Consider the following 13,214-nt stretch of genomic DNA (forward strand, 5'->3'; position numbering starts at 1 on the left):
TCTGTTGTACGTATTATTCTTGGTCTGGCTCCTACCTGTTAGGGACAGTTAGGTTGTTTGGTTTTGTTTTCATCTCTGTACCTAATGAGGAGCTGAGGTCAAGAGGAAGCTACCTGGATACAGGTGATGTGTGAAAGTCTGGAGGGGGAGGTGGATTCTGGCCTCAAGGACAGACGGACAGACACCTTGTAAGATAAGACACACACTTCTCTGATAAGAGTGAGCAGAGGTGAGGCGATGTTAGAGTGGAATGAAACACAGACCTCTGGATGTTCTTCTCTAGGCTCCTGAGAGCCCTCCTGAGAAAGGGGAAGGCCGGTCATTTTAACACCCCGCCCCATTCCCCACCTATCATCCACCCGCAGGACCCGCAGGACCCTTGCAGGATTTGCGCTCTGGCCTTTTGCTCTGGCCGAGGCTGCAGTTCAGCTCGCCACCTCTCCGACTTGGCTAAGCGCTTGCTATTTTGATCTGGTGGAAAAAGACTGAATCAAGGGCTCAGATTGGGAAGAGCAGACACTAAGAACCTTTGAGGTCGGGGACTCCCTCTTAGCCTGCTCTGTCATCCCCAGCTTCTTTCTGCTTGCTTTTTCCAGAAGTGAAAGCAACTAACACTCAGAAAGTGGTCACTCTTTGGCCCCGAGGATTCTGGTACTTGGAACAGCAACCGTGTCACCAGACTTTCCCAAATCAGTCGACCTTCTAAGAGAAAGCGTCCTGTTAAACCACAGGCCTGCCCTATCCCAGGAGTGGGGAGAACCTCAGGCGGTAGGATGGATCCCTGCAGGGTTTCCTCCACACGCAGGGTGGAGCACAGCTGGAGGAGAAAAGGCAGGGTGTCCCTGCTTCCCGCCCCAGGCATGCGCTGGATCCTAGCGGGGAAGGGTGGATCAGCCAGCCGAACCGAGTCGCGAGTGGTGGAAGGAAGTTAGTCCTTCAAACCCAGTAAGACGTTAAATTCTGACTCGAATCTATCCTGGGAACCCGGACTCTGGTGCATATCACAGCAGGTCCATGAAAAAGCCTGAACGCGGGACCCGCCCACTGGAGGGTAGAGCGACCCAGTGTGGCTCGCACACGTGTGTGTGTCCGCGGATGCCTGCGCGTGCAAGTTAAGAGGGTCTCGGCGTCCCCCGCACTCTCTTTTTCTCTCTGGGATTCTATAATTTGCCTTCCTTTGTTCTCAAAATAGTACGTGGGAGCTGCCGGCGCTGCTCTCGGAGGGGTGGGGGCTGCTGAGCGCTCGCTCGCGCGCAGAGTTAGCTGCAGGGTTACAAACAGTCTCTCCTGCTCCCCCGGCCTGAATTAATGTGTTACTATTTTGGGCGAGCCAGTGTTTCCAGGGGAAACCTAATGACGCAATGACGTCAATGCAGGTCAGCAGCAGACTCTCTGGGAGGGCGGGCGGGCTCCCGGCTTTCAGGCTCCGCGCAGTCTGCGGGCGGGAGGGTGCCAGCGAGGTGGTGAGGGCGGCCGGTGCGGGGGCGCAGCAGCCCTGGCCAAGCCCAGAGACCGGAGGCACCCCCCTCCCAGCGCTCTAACACGGGCAACTTCCCGCTGCCCGGGACGGAGTTTCTCCGTTGCCCACGGACATCCAGGAGGCGGTGTGGAGGGCAAGCAGGGTAACCCCCACTCCTAAACCACATCTATCCAAGGGGAACCCAAGGAGCCAGCAGGTCCGGACTCGCTGAGGAGGCTCCTCGTGGGGCCTCCCACGCACAGGTACGCGCTGGTCCTCTGGGTGTCTTCAGTTTGGGAGGGAGACACATTTCCATCCACTCTCCTCTACTGTCCTGGCACCATAAATGGACGTTTGGGGAAAGATGAAGAAGGGTTGTCTTAGGATTCACTCATCGCCTGTCGCACCCCTTCTTTGTCGGCCTAAGAGCCAACGGCTCCACTTCAGCATCTTCCCTGGTCTCAGGCTAGAATTGGGACTTCCTTACTGGTTATGCCTCCCTTGGGGTCACCATCTGAGGCCCAGACACAAAGCGAGCCGGACGTCCAGGCCACACAGGCCAAGGTGATGCTAGGCTGAAGAGGTACCTTGGTGGCCTGGTGGGAACCAGTGTTGGTGTTTAAAGAGGGTGAACAGAACTGCTTGGGTGTGTTTGATGTGCCCATATACTGTGTGTGCACCTACACACGGGGGTCTATGTGCAAATGTGTCTGTGCCACCCGTGTACATAGGGACGCCTTGCGTATCCTTCCTTGCTATGCATTCGTGGCATCTTCTCTGAGTGCAGGAGTTCTTTCATTGCTTGTCCCCTCACTGTTGGTCCAGATTGCACCTTGCTCCCAGGGGCATCCTGGTCAGTTTTCCCCAAGCTGATCACAGCGTCAGATTGCTGCGTTCTTCTCAAAGCTCAACCTGTCTTCTCGCCCCAACTCACTCGTGCGCTTTCTTTGAGGATAAGTAGAAGTGGGTGGGGGATCGAGAGGGAATCCCTTTCTACCCGCCCCCTCTAACTTGTGGTGGAAGCACAATCTTCTCGGGGCTCCTCTTTTTAGACCCGCTGCTCTCCGATTTCAGCACCTCGGCGTGGACAGCTCCAGGCTGCACCTGCGTGGCCTCTGCTTTTTTCTTTGCCAACTCTGGGAGCCAGGCCTGGGAGTGAGTAATCCCTGACCCCAGTCTACTCCTCCGGCCCCCGGCCTTCTCAGCTTCTAACTAGCTCCAGAACCCGATTCCAGATTCTTCTCCCAGCCTGGCAATATACACACCACACCGGAGTCTTCTGTGTCAGGTAGCTGGGAACTCCTTTCTGCCACAGTTCTCTTACTTCAATTATTTTAATGAATAAAATGAGATTCCCACTCCCTGAAAGGCAAGTTAGCCTACTGAAAGGCAAGCCAGCCTACTGAAAGCAGAAGAGTGGGAATGGGGAGCCCTTAAGACACCTCTCCCCACTCTCACACCCCCCTTTTTTTTCTTTTCCTAATCCAGGCCTCTTTGGGGCTGAGGTCTGGGGTAAATTCACAGCCCCTCACTGGTCACAGGGTTCCGGGGCTCTATATGGAATAATATTCAAGGAGGTTCTTGTAAGAGTATGCCCTGGGCTTCCCAGGAAATCACAGGGATACATTTCAAAAACTGTATTTATTTGTTTACTTACTTATTTTTGTAGTGATAGAGTTCTATGCCACTCACACTTACTAGGCTGTGGCCACTCGGCACACTGGAGGCTGGCAGCACACACGTCCCAGCACAAATGGAATCCACCATAAAGCAACTGCCTGTAGCTTGCTCCATTCCTGCATTCCGAGACCAGTAAGGCACTGGGATATTGTCCCAAACACACTTCAGTCCTCGCTCTTCAGCCATCTCCTCATCATCCCAGCTCCTCCAGGAAGAGGAGGCCTGTGGGATGTCCCAGTTGGCTCAAGGACTAGCAGAAAAAAAAAAAAAAACAGGGAGAAGTCACCTCTTTCCATTCTGTTTCACCCAGTGTCGGAGACAGACAGAGCCCCTTTCCACTCAGAAGTCTGAGTTTCAGTCAGTTCTTCTCATTACATATTCTCTTTGGGCAAGGAAGATTAGGCCAGCATCATCAGGTCTGACCCAGGGCAGATCCAGGTGTTGTCTTTCTACTGCCAAGGTCAGCAGTATGGAATGAGGTCTGGCCTTGGGGAGATGGTGACCCCTTTGCAGAAGCTCTGGGTCCTGGAGTGCCCGGGCACGCACACCGTCAGCAGGAAAGGGCCCTTCCTCTGAGATGGCCATGGTTCTATTTGCTGCTGGAGAGGCAAAGAAAAGGCCCCCTTGTCTGGGAACAAGGAAAGGGATGATGGCCATCTTAGCCCAGTGGCCCTTTCTTTTCTCAGCTCAACTCTTATGAAATCCTCAGTGTTTCACTGGGTTCTAGGAGGTACAAGGAAAGGGCTGCCCTCCAAAGTGAGTTCATTTCATGACATAAGAGTCATGCGTGACCAGGTTAAAGAGATGGCTCGCACATGCAAACAGTATAAAAATGTGGCTTCCACTAAAGGTCAATGAACTCCCCAGAGTCTTTCAGCCAAAGCAAACTCTCCTGAGAGTACTAAACTACTGTCATCTACTTAGCTCCATTTCTGGCCCTTTGTTGAGTTCCTTTAGCTCCCAGACTACCCTCCTTGTTCAGCTGGGTAACATCTGGCTATGGTCTCAGGGAAGAGTGGCCATGGTCAAGCAGGTACAAGGAAGTACGGCTTGTGGCACAAGCCTGGCTTCTCTGGTTATTCAGAGCAGGAACCTTGGGGAGGAGCCAGGGAAGGTGTCTGGCCTTGCTGTCCTGGAAGCCAGCACATGATATTTATACTAAGTGGCAGAGAGAACCCTATGGCTCTTCTGGCCTGACTGTGGGCATCGCAAACCAGGGCAACTTCTGGTCTTCACAGCCAGGTACTCAATAGGAAGCAGAACTGATGAAAGTCTAGTCCAAACATAGGCCTCAAACGCTCCCGCATTGACTGTGTATGTGTAAGGCAGTCCTCATGAACTTCAGGTTCTCCATCTGCATGAGGGGAATTGGTGATGACACCCACAGCTTGGGAGCCAGCTTGTTCTGAGGATGCCTGACCAATACAGGATTAGCACTCGAGATGCAGCTGGAAGAACTGGTTCTTTGTTCACCAGGATGCCTGGGATCTTGTGAGGCTGGAGTATCCTGGAGCCTGAGGAAGGCTGATCCAGGTCAGGTGGTAGCATTTGCTACCTGGTGAAGATCTCCCTGAAGAGAGAGGTTGAGCTCTTTTGACTTGACCTCTTGGGCTCCATTATTCAGAAACCAGAGCCTCACCTCTCCCTGTGTCAGAAAACCTTCTCCCTGTATCAGAGAGCTTCCTTGGAGGCATAGATAAGGAATAGCTCTAGGTTGGCCAGGTCACCCAAACCCAACCCTGGTCCTATCTGGCATCCTCCAGCTCCCTAAATAATGGAATAAGACCCTCCACAGCAAAATGGCAATGATCCTAAAGTTTGTTCTCAGGGCCAAGAAACTTGGAGTTTTCTCCTGAAAGCTTACGTGTAAAACGCACTGTCTTCCAAGTAGAGTGCTGAGCTTGAGGACACTGAGCTGAGGTTCAAGCAATTAGGGACAAGGTCTTCCTCACCTACTTGCTTATGTGCGGACCACACATGTCTTGAAGCACAAGACTCACGTGGCCAGCCTTTGGATCCTGCACCTTTTAGGGGATTTGCAGTTCCAAGGTAACCCTGAGCCCCTCTAAGGGTGACACTGACTGGGAAAGCTTCATTTCAGCATAGAGAAGCAGTGCTCACACACAGTGCTTCTGCTTCCCCCAGAGCAGTGGTTCTCAACCCGTGGGTCATCGCCCCTTTGGGGGATTAAATGACCCTTTCAGCACGGGTCACCTAAGACTATCAGAAAACACAGAATTTACCTTACAATTCATAACGATAGCAAAATTACAGTTATAAAGTAGCATCAAGACTCTCTTACCCTCTCTGTCCTTTCTTTCTCCATTCCCCTACCCCCCCTCTCTCTACATGTTCCTGGTCAGCCTCTACCCTCTCTGTCCCACCCCCCACCTTTCTCTCATCCTCAACTACCCTTCCCATGCCCTAAATAAACTCTGTTCTATACTTAAAGTAGCATCAAAAATAATTTTATGATTGGAGGTCACCACAACACTAGGAACTGTATTAAAGGGTGACAACATTAGGAAGGTTGAAAACCACCACCCCAGAGGCTACAAGTTCAGGACCAACACCAACACTGGAAAAGTAGTTGCGAGACTCACTCGGTGCCATCTCTCTTGCCTATGTAACCTTGGAGTAGTCATTTCATTCCCAGCATGAACATGGGTGAAGCATCACCGATCAATGGCCCACATGGGGCCAGCGAGTGATGCATTACGGTGAAGACAGATATGTCATAGACATACGCTACACTTAGTCTCACAATCAGGTATGTTTGGCAGTAGTGTCTTAGCCACATAGTCACAGCCTGGGGACACACCTGGAATGCACTCAGGGCTACACCAGGGCTGAGGACGCTGCAAGGGTTTGTGAGAGGCAGGCTCTGTGGTGATGATGCGTATCTCGGGGAAGATTCAGTGGGCGTGTCCAAATCAGTCTGTGGGCTGATGGAGAAGTAAGACATTCCTGCTGAGAACCAGGTCTCGAGCCACTGGCCAGGCTGTGAGGAGAACTGGCCAGGTAGGGAATGTTTCTCACACTGTGGGACCTGTTGGAGAAAGCATGGAAACTCACAGCTGTTAGGTCTCGCTGGGACTTAGATGTTGCCTTAGTGCTTTACTGCTGTGAACAGACACCATGACCAAGGCGACTCTTATAAAGGGGAGCATTTAATTGGGGCTGGCTTACAGGTTCAGAGGTTCAGTCCATTATCATCAAGGTGGGAGCATGGCAGCATCGAGGCAGGCATGGTGCAGGAGGAGCTGAGAGTTCTACATCTTCCTCTGAAGGCTGCTAGCAGAATACTGGCTTCCAGACACTAGGATGGGGGTCTTAAAGTTCACGTCCACAGTGGCACACCCACTCCACCAGGCCCATGCCTATTCCAACAAGGCCATACCTAATCTCGCCACTCCCTGGGCAGAGCATTACGAACCATCACAGACATCAAGGCAGCACTTGAAGCTTTCAGCTTTCGCATACAATGCTCTAAGGCTGTGTGTTCTGCCTCATTCATCCTCATGGCACCCAAACAAGAGGGCTACATGTCTTATAAGGAAACTGAGGCTAAGTGTAAGACATGATCACCCAGATCGATCTGTGACCTCGATCTCTCAACCATTGTGTGTACTCTCTGCAATGTCTGCACTGACTTCTCGATAAGAAACACCGTCTCCAGATGCCTCAGGATTCTCTGCAGCTTTTCTTTGATTATACTTGGGAGGCCATGGTAGAGAATACAAAGCAGGAAAATTTCAGTTGTGATGGTCAAGGTGGGTTCCAGAGCCTGGTATGGCGCTAAGTTAGTGAGAAGGACTGGATCCTAGCCAACATGAGTCCCTCCCCTGATGTGCTCTGGGCTCAGGCTTCTCAGCAACAACTGAGGGCAAGATGGATGCAGGCAGAGGCTCTTCTAGTCCAACAGTGCTGTGAATCTGTAAGAACTCTCATCTGTGGGATAAAACGGCCCCACCTATAGAGAAAGTGGGTTCCAGGACAGGGGTGGGCCTATTGGGTCAAGAAGGGTCACATGGACGCAGTCTTTCGTCAGGACTAAATGGTGGCCTGGTGGGTGTGTGAGTCAAGACCTAGCCCACCCCCCCACCCCCACCCTCCCTACCCCACCCTCCACCCTCCATCCCCCACCTCCCACCCCCCACCCCCCACCCCCGATTCATCTGCCTCAGGGAAGTGACTGGACGCGTCTGGTCGAGGTTGGTTTCCGGAAACTCCTCTGGGGAATAGAGGAGTCTGTTATTTCTCCATTTTGGATTCAGAGTCCTGAAGTATTGACCTCTAACTCAGCTCAGTCAGCAGGCTCCCTCTCGGCCCTTCTCTCTGTGCCTGAACACTTGCTGTGCCTTTAGCTCAGTCCTTTCCTTCCTATGGGATTAACAAATAAATACCACTTACGCTTTAATTTCACAGAAGTCCAACTTAAAAAAAAAAAGTCTCAAAAAGTCCCCGTGAACAGGCCCTATAATCTGTCCACCCTGGAAGCTCCCTCCTCTGTCCTTGGCCCCTTTATCCTGAGATTCAGTCCTACAGGGACACGAGTGTGCTAACAGAAGAAAAATGATGACAGCGGCAGAGGACGCTGAGATTGAAGCTCACATATCCCAGAGCAGCAAGCTGGGTCTGGACCGGAGGCCTTTGTGTTTGTTCTGTGATCTACCTTCTCATCAGTGTGGCTGAGGAACTGCAGGATCATCACCAGGGTCGGGTGGCTGCACAGCTCCACGTGTCACCAGCAGTGGCCAAGCCCCGGCTCTGTGTAAGGCGGAGCAGCCCACTGTGTAGCCTCCAGGCTTCGGGCCAGCCTGCTTTAAAGGGCTCGTGTTTGATTCTACCTTTTAGTCTGAGGCAAACCCATGGCCTCCGGACTCCTCCTTTGGCTGGCTGCTAATAAACCCTCCCTAGCTGGCCTTCTAGTTGTGAGTTTACGAGGAGGAGAAAGTTTCTCCGCAGGCGGTCACCCTGACTGGTTGAACTCAAGGGGTCACAACATATTAGTGAGGTGAAGATAGGCCCCACGTGGACACTTCCACACGTCAGTTGGGGTCTTGATGACTTCCAGAAAAATCAGCTCAAATTAAGTTAGAGTGGGATGGATGTGTAGTTTGACGGTCACACTGAAGTGAGTTGAAATGAACTCTTCTATGATCATACAGCGCTTACCAGGAAAATGAGGGCTCAGGTCTGACTTTTACACCCAGACTTTCTTCTGCACTTGTGATCCCGCATATCTACGGCCCACCATTCCTTGGAAGCACAGCCTGAGGACAATGGCTTCTACCTTAGGGAGGTGGATATTGGAATACTCAGCTAGGGAACTTAAGATGCTTGGGGATCTGATTTAATTACTATGAGTATGGTCCAGAGATCCTGACTTAATTAATATGGGTATGGTCCAGGCATCAACAGTTTGTAAGAGTTCCCTAGGTAAGTCTAACAAGCACCCAGGACTTAGGATCCTCGATGACTGGAAGATGGCCCAGGCCAGACCACATTGGACCTTGGCCTTTGACTCCCTCCTCTAGATGTTCTTACTAATTAATTAATTTTTGTTTCTGTTTCTTGAGACAAGGTCTCAAGTATCTTAGGCTGGCTTCCATTTGCTATGTAGCTGAAAATGACCTTGAATTCCTGATTGTCCTGCCTGCACCTTATAAGTGCTGGGATCTCCCACGACCAGCAAGTGTTACTAGAGTCAACTTTATTCGGTACTAGGGATTGAACCCGGGGCTTTCTGTAAGCACTCTAGCAAATGAGTTTATTTCCCCAGCAAAAAGAAAGCTCTCCTGGTGATCCTATTCAGCAAAGCCTGGGATGGGCTTCTTCCTTAGGTGCTCCCTCTAAGTGTAACTCAAAAGCCATATCATCAAGAGGCCCAAGCAGTCTGTGGGAAACAGCAGCCATTCAGGCCCCGCCCTTGGTCTATTGAATTAGCATTACAGTTTAGCAAGACTTCCAAGTAATTTGCATACACTTTAAATATTGGCTTAATGAGCTCTTTGCTTGGTGTGGCTGATGTTGGCCTTTAATTCCAGCTCTCTTAACCACTGACCAAGCCATCTCTCCAGCCTCAATTCCAGCTCTCAATAGCTGGAAGCAGGAGGATTTCCAGGAGTTTGAAGCTAGGTTTTGGTCTCAGTAGTGAGTTTCAGGCAAGCTAGAGTTACACTGTGCAGCGCCTGCCTCAAGGCAAATAGACAGACAGACAGACAGACGGACTGACAGACAGGTTAAAAAGCTTATGACATAATTAAAGCAGATGAGGGTTTTTTTTCTTTTCTATTCTTTTTCTTTTTGTTTAAACAATCCATCTCTCTGTTGACTCACAGATTTGGTTGTTCTGCTGATAACCCGTGAACACTTGCTACATGATGGTACCATGCGGGCCATCGCGCTTGTTCGAAGAGGATTGGGGGTGACGTGGCATAGCTGTCAATGATAACCCAAAGGTGAAGATAGTCCTTGTAGAGGCCTGAGGAGAATTCCGTATGAGAATACAAGGAATGTGTCCTCTGCCCTGGGAGCAAAGAACTCCTGGTTACAGAGGGAGGCTGTGATGACTGCAGGTGAGACTGACAGACAGACTGGTTTGGGGTGTGCTAGACCCTTCAGATGAATCATGGCTTTAGCTGTGGACAATGAAAGGCCCGTGGAAGTTTCTGGTAAGAGAAAGGGGAAATGTCATGAGGTAGAAAAATCCAGAAAAGTACTTGAAGGCCCAATGAGGAAGTGGGCAGTAAAGGGGGGGGGGAGCAGAAGGAAAAGCTTGACGGGTGGTTCTTTTGGAGAACCCCTAGATTTAGAAGCAGGTAGCATCTTGGGTGTAAATGACAGAATGGGTGTGAATAAGACCAGCAGTTGTTCAGACACGGAGCGGGGGCGGCACCATCCGGGAGATAAAGCCACGTGAAGCTGAATACGTTGAGCAGCCGATTGTGTGGAACCAGAACCAAGGAAGGAAGTTGAGGCATGATCCGAGAGCCCACGCTGCCAGGGGCTGTTGAAATCATGGGAGGGAAGGGCCAGAATTTAGGGAAGGAGAAAGGAGGATCCGCGTGGCACACTGAACTTCACTGTGTACAGGAAGAAAGGGAGACAGAGGAAAAGAGAGAGAGAGAGAGAGAGAGAGAGAGAGAGAGAGAGAGAGAGAGAGAGAGAGAGAGAGAACGTTGTAGCAGTAGAAGGCACTGAGGAAGAAGATGCAAGCGTGGGTGTTGGTTCAACACTTATGGAAAAAGGAAACATTGAAACAGTTGTTCGGAAGAGAGGTAAGATGCAGAGAACTTTGTTTCCTGTTTGGGTTAGAGGAAATGAGCCAGTTTCTGAGCAGAGAAGATGAGTCAATACGGTGAAGGATGAAGAGGGAGAGAAGGGAACTGCTAGTCACTCTGAGAACAACAGATTGCGTCTTGGAGAGGAGTGTTGGTACTGGTCGTTGTCGTCTCTATCCCTTGGGGAGAAGCTCACTCACCTTCTACCAATCAAGAGAATAGTGGGCTAAGGCTCCTGGGAGCAGGACGGGTGTGAGAGTCAGTCAGTAGGTCCCTTCTGCCGTGGTTACAGCAGCCTCCAATATGTTAACAATGTTTCCAGCCACAGAGGACTTTGAAAGTGACTGGTTTCCTTCAGGTTTGGGGAATTGTCACGGAAAGAGCAAAAAGAAAAGGCATGAAGGAGCTGGAGGAAAGCACCACTTACACACCAAGGCCATTGTTTGTCTGATGAAGGTCAAATGCAGGGGCAGTCACAGCTACGGTGAGCCTTCCTCATAAAGGTGGAGAATAACCTGGCTACTGCTTCTTCCTTGGCTGTGTGCATAGAGCTGTTTGGAGAAAGGGAAGCCCTCAGGTCCCCTAGCTGCTGCTCTGTCCCAGACTTTTGGGTAGCTCTAGGGATAGAAGACCTCTCTCCTACCTCTGATGTTTGCTCTCCAGCCTTTGGAAGAATCTCTAGGTCTCAGGGTTGGAGGGAATGCTAGTAGCCTCTTAGACCAGTGGGTATCAAGCAGTGGTGACCCCTGGAGGCATTCTGAAGTAAGTGGTGACTTCTACTGAGTATCCTCAGAGGCGTGCAATGAACATTTAGGAGGAGGACGCCAGCATGCCTAGCTGTGTGCAGTACACAAAATAGGCTTGCACAGACAGCCTTGATCGGTCCCTTGACTGCCAGAGAGCTTTCACACATTTTCCCAAGCAGTAAAACACAATTCACAAAAACCAGTGAGTGGAGTTTACACACTTACACCCTTGAGCCCTCTAGAACTATTTCTGTATATAAGTTGAGATTATACTTTTTACAGGTTGAAATGTATGCTCTGTCATTATGAATTATAAACTAAATCATTTAAATTTATGTATCGATAAGGGAGTTAGATTGACTCTTTTTTTTTCCAAAGTCTCATTTCTCGAAGGCAGGTTTTCCTGTTACTTAAATTCAGGATCGCAAGAACCCAGCCCCGTCTTTCAACCAGTGAGTTGAATTCCCTCTACAGTAACTCTCCTTACTGTCTGCTTAAACAACTCCGGGGTGGCGACTCATCCCCTACCCAGGTCATCGGCTCCATCACCAGGGAGCTGGGGTTTGCAAATGATTGCCAGGAAGAACAGAACCGGCCACTCAGTACCTCCCACCCTGTTTGACAGTCCTGGGTGTGCCGAAGCTACACAGGAAGTGACAGTTCCATGCCATGAGATTTCCCTGATACTCATGGATGCCACTGGTGCCTTACACTTCACCTGTCCACCACAACATTTGTGTCCAGACAGAATCTTCCTCTGTGTGACATGATTTGGGGACCCCTTGTTCTGCAGGCCAGTCTAGATATTGTACTAAGCAGGGAGGATAGAGAGACCTGGATAGTTTAGTTCATCAAAGGATACTGTTTAGACTGTCAATCAGCTCTTGCTCTCTACTGCACCAAGCTCTGGGGTTACAGAGGCGATGTAGAAGCCTCTTGAATCTTCAGGAGCTGATCTCAGAGTGAAATCCAGTAAGATGAGAGGTTAGTACGCACTCCTGTCTCCTTACTCTCCTCAGGCTGTTCTAGAATTATAGGCAGGGGTTATTTTATTAAAATTTACCAGAGGAGGGCATCAGATCCCATTACAGATGGCTGTGAGCCACCATGTGGTGGCTGGGAATTGAACTGAGAACCTCTGGAAGAGCAGTCAGTGCTCTTAACCACTGAGCCATCTCTCCAGCTTCACCCTCCCCTCCAAAAAAACCCAATGATTTATTTTTGAATTATTATTTTAAAAATTATGTCTATATGTGTGTGCCAGGAGAGCCCAGAGGAGGTAGCCAGATCCCCTGGAGCTGGAGTTATAAATGCCCAGCGTGCTTGCTTGGAACCGAACCTGGGTCCTCTGGAAGAGCAGCCAATGTTCTTGACCACTGAGCCATTTCTCTACCCAGCAGGAGTTTTATTTAAAGAAAAAAATCCTTACCAAGGAATGATAAAGAAAGGCCATGCATAAAGGGAAACTTCCAATAAATTCTACAAAAGCAGGGGGTGGTATAGTAGAAGAGTGAGGGAGCTTTAGCTTACAGTAAGAATGGGGGAAGGAAAAGTAAGGGTTCTTTTTGGAGAACCCCCTGGGGGTGGTCTGCAAAGGGCCTGCAGTGGCAGAAGCAGGAATGGGATTACAAAGGGATTGCTGGGAAGCTCACTGTGTTGTGTGCTCCAAGACCTTATTTAAGTACTGTTTCATTCAGAGTTTTGTCCTTCAGCTGGGGGGAGCTAGAAGTTTCTTCTCTGGACAACTATGGGTCTCTAAGTATGACAAATGGTTCTCAACTAAATTTAGTTATTGAGAAAACCTCACCTACATGTGTACAGCTCTGAAATAACCAATATGTAATTTTAAAATATTTACGTGTATATGTGCATGCCTGAGTGTGTGTGTGTGTGTGTGTGTGTGTGTGTGCGCGCGCGCGCGTGCCACATATGTGCAGGTGTCCTCAGAGATCAGAAGAAGGCATTGGGTCCCCTGGAACTGGAGTTAGAGGCAGCTGTGAGCTGCCATATGGATTCTGGGAACCTAACCCAGCTCTTCTGCAA

At 50.2% G+C, this 13,214-nt stretch overlaps 1 long non-coding RNA gene across 1 annotated transcript in view; it reads left to right on the forward strand.

Moving 5' to 3' along the window:
* The first annotated feature begins 1,430 nt into the window (after positions 1-1,430).
* Positions 1,431-13,214, forward strand: part of LOC120102250 (uncharacterized) — a 38,046-nt gene continuing 26,262 nt past the window's right edge. The window contains exon 1 of the long non-coding RNA XR_015685976.1: positions 1,431-1,722. This is a non-coding gene — a long non-coding RNA (uncharacterized LOC120102250). The remainder of the gene's footprint in view (positions 1,723-13,214) is intronic.

This window comes from Rattus norvegicus, chromosome 4 (genome assembly GCF_021556685.1).
Source record: "Rattus norvegicus strain SHRSP/BbbUtx chromosome 4, alternate assembly SHRSP_T2T, whole genome shotgun sequence".
Taxonomy (NCBI): Eukaryota; Metazoa; Chordata; class Mammalia; order Rodentia; family Muridae; genus Rattus; species Rattus norvegicus.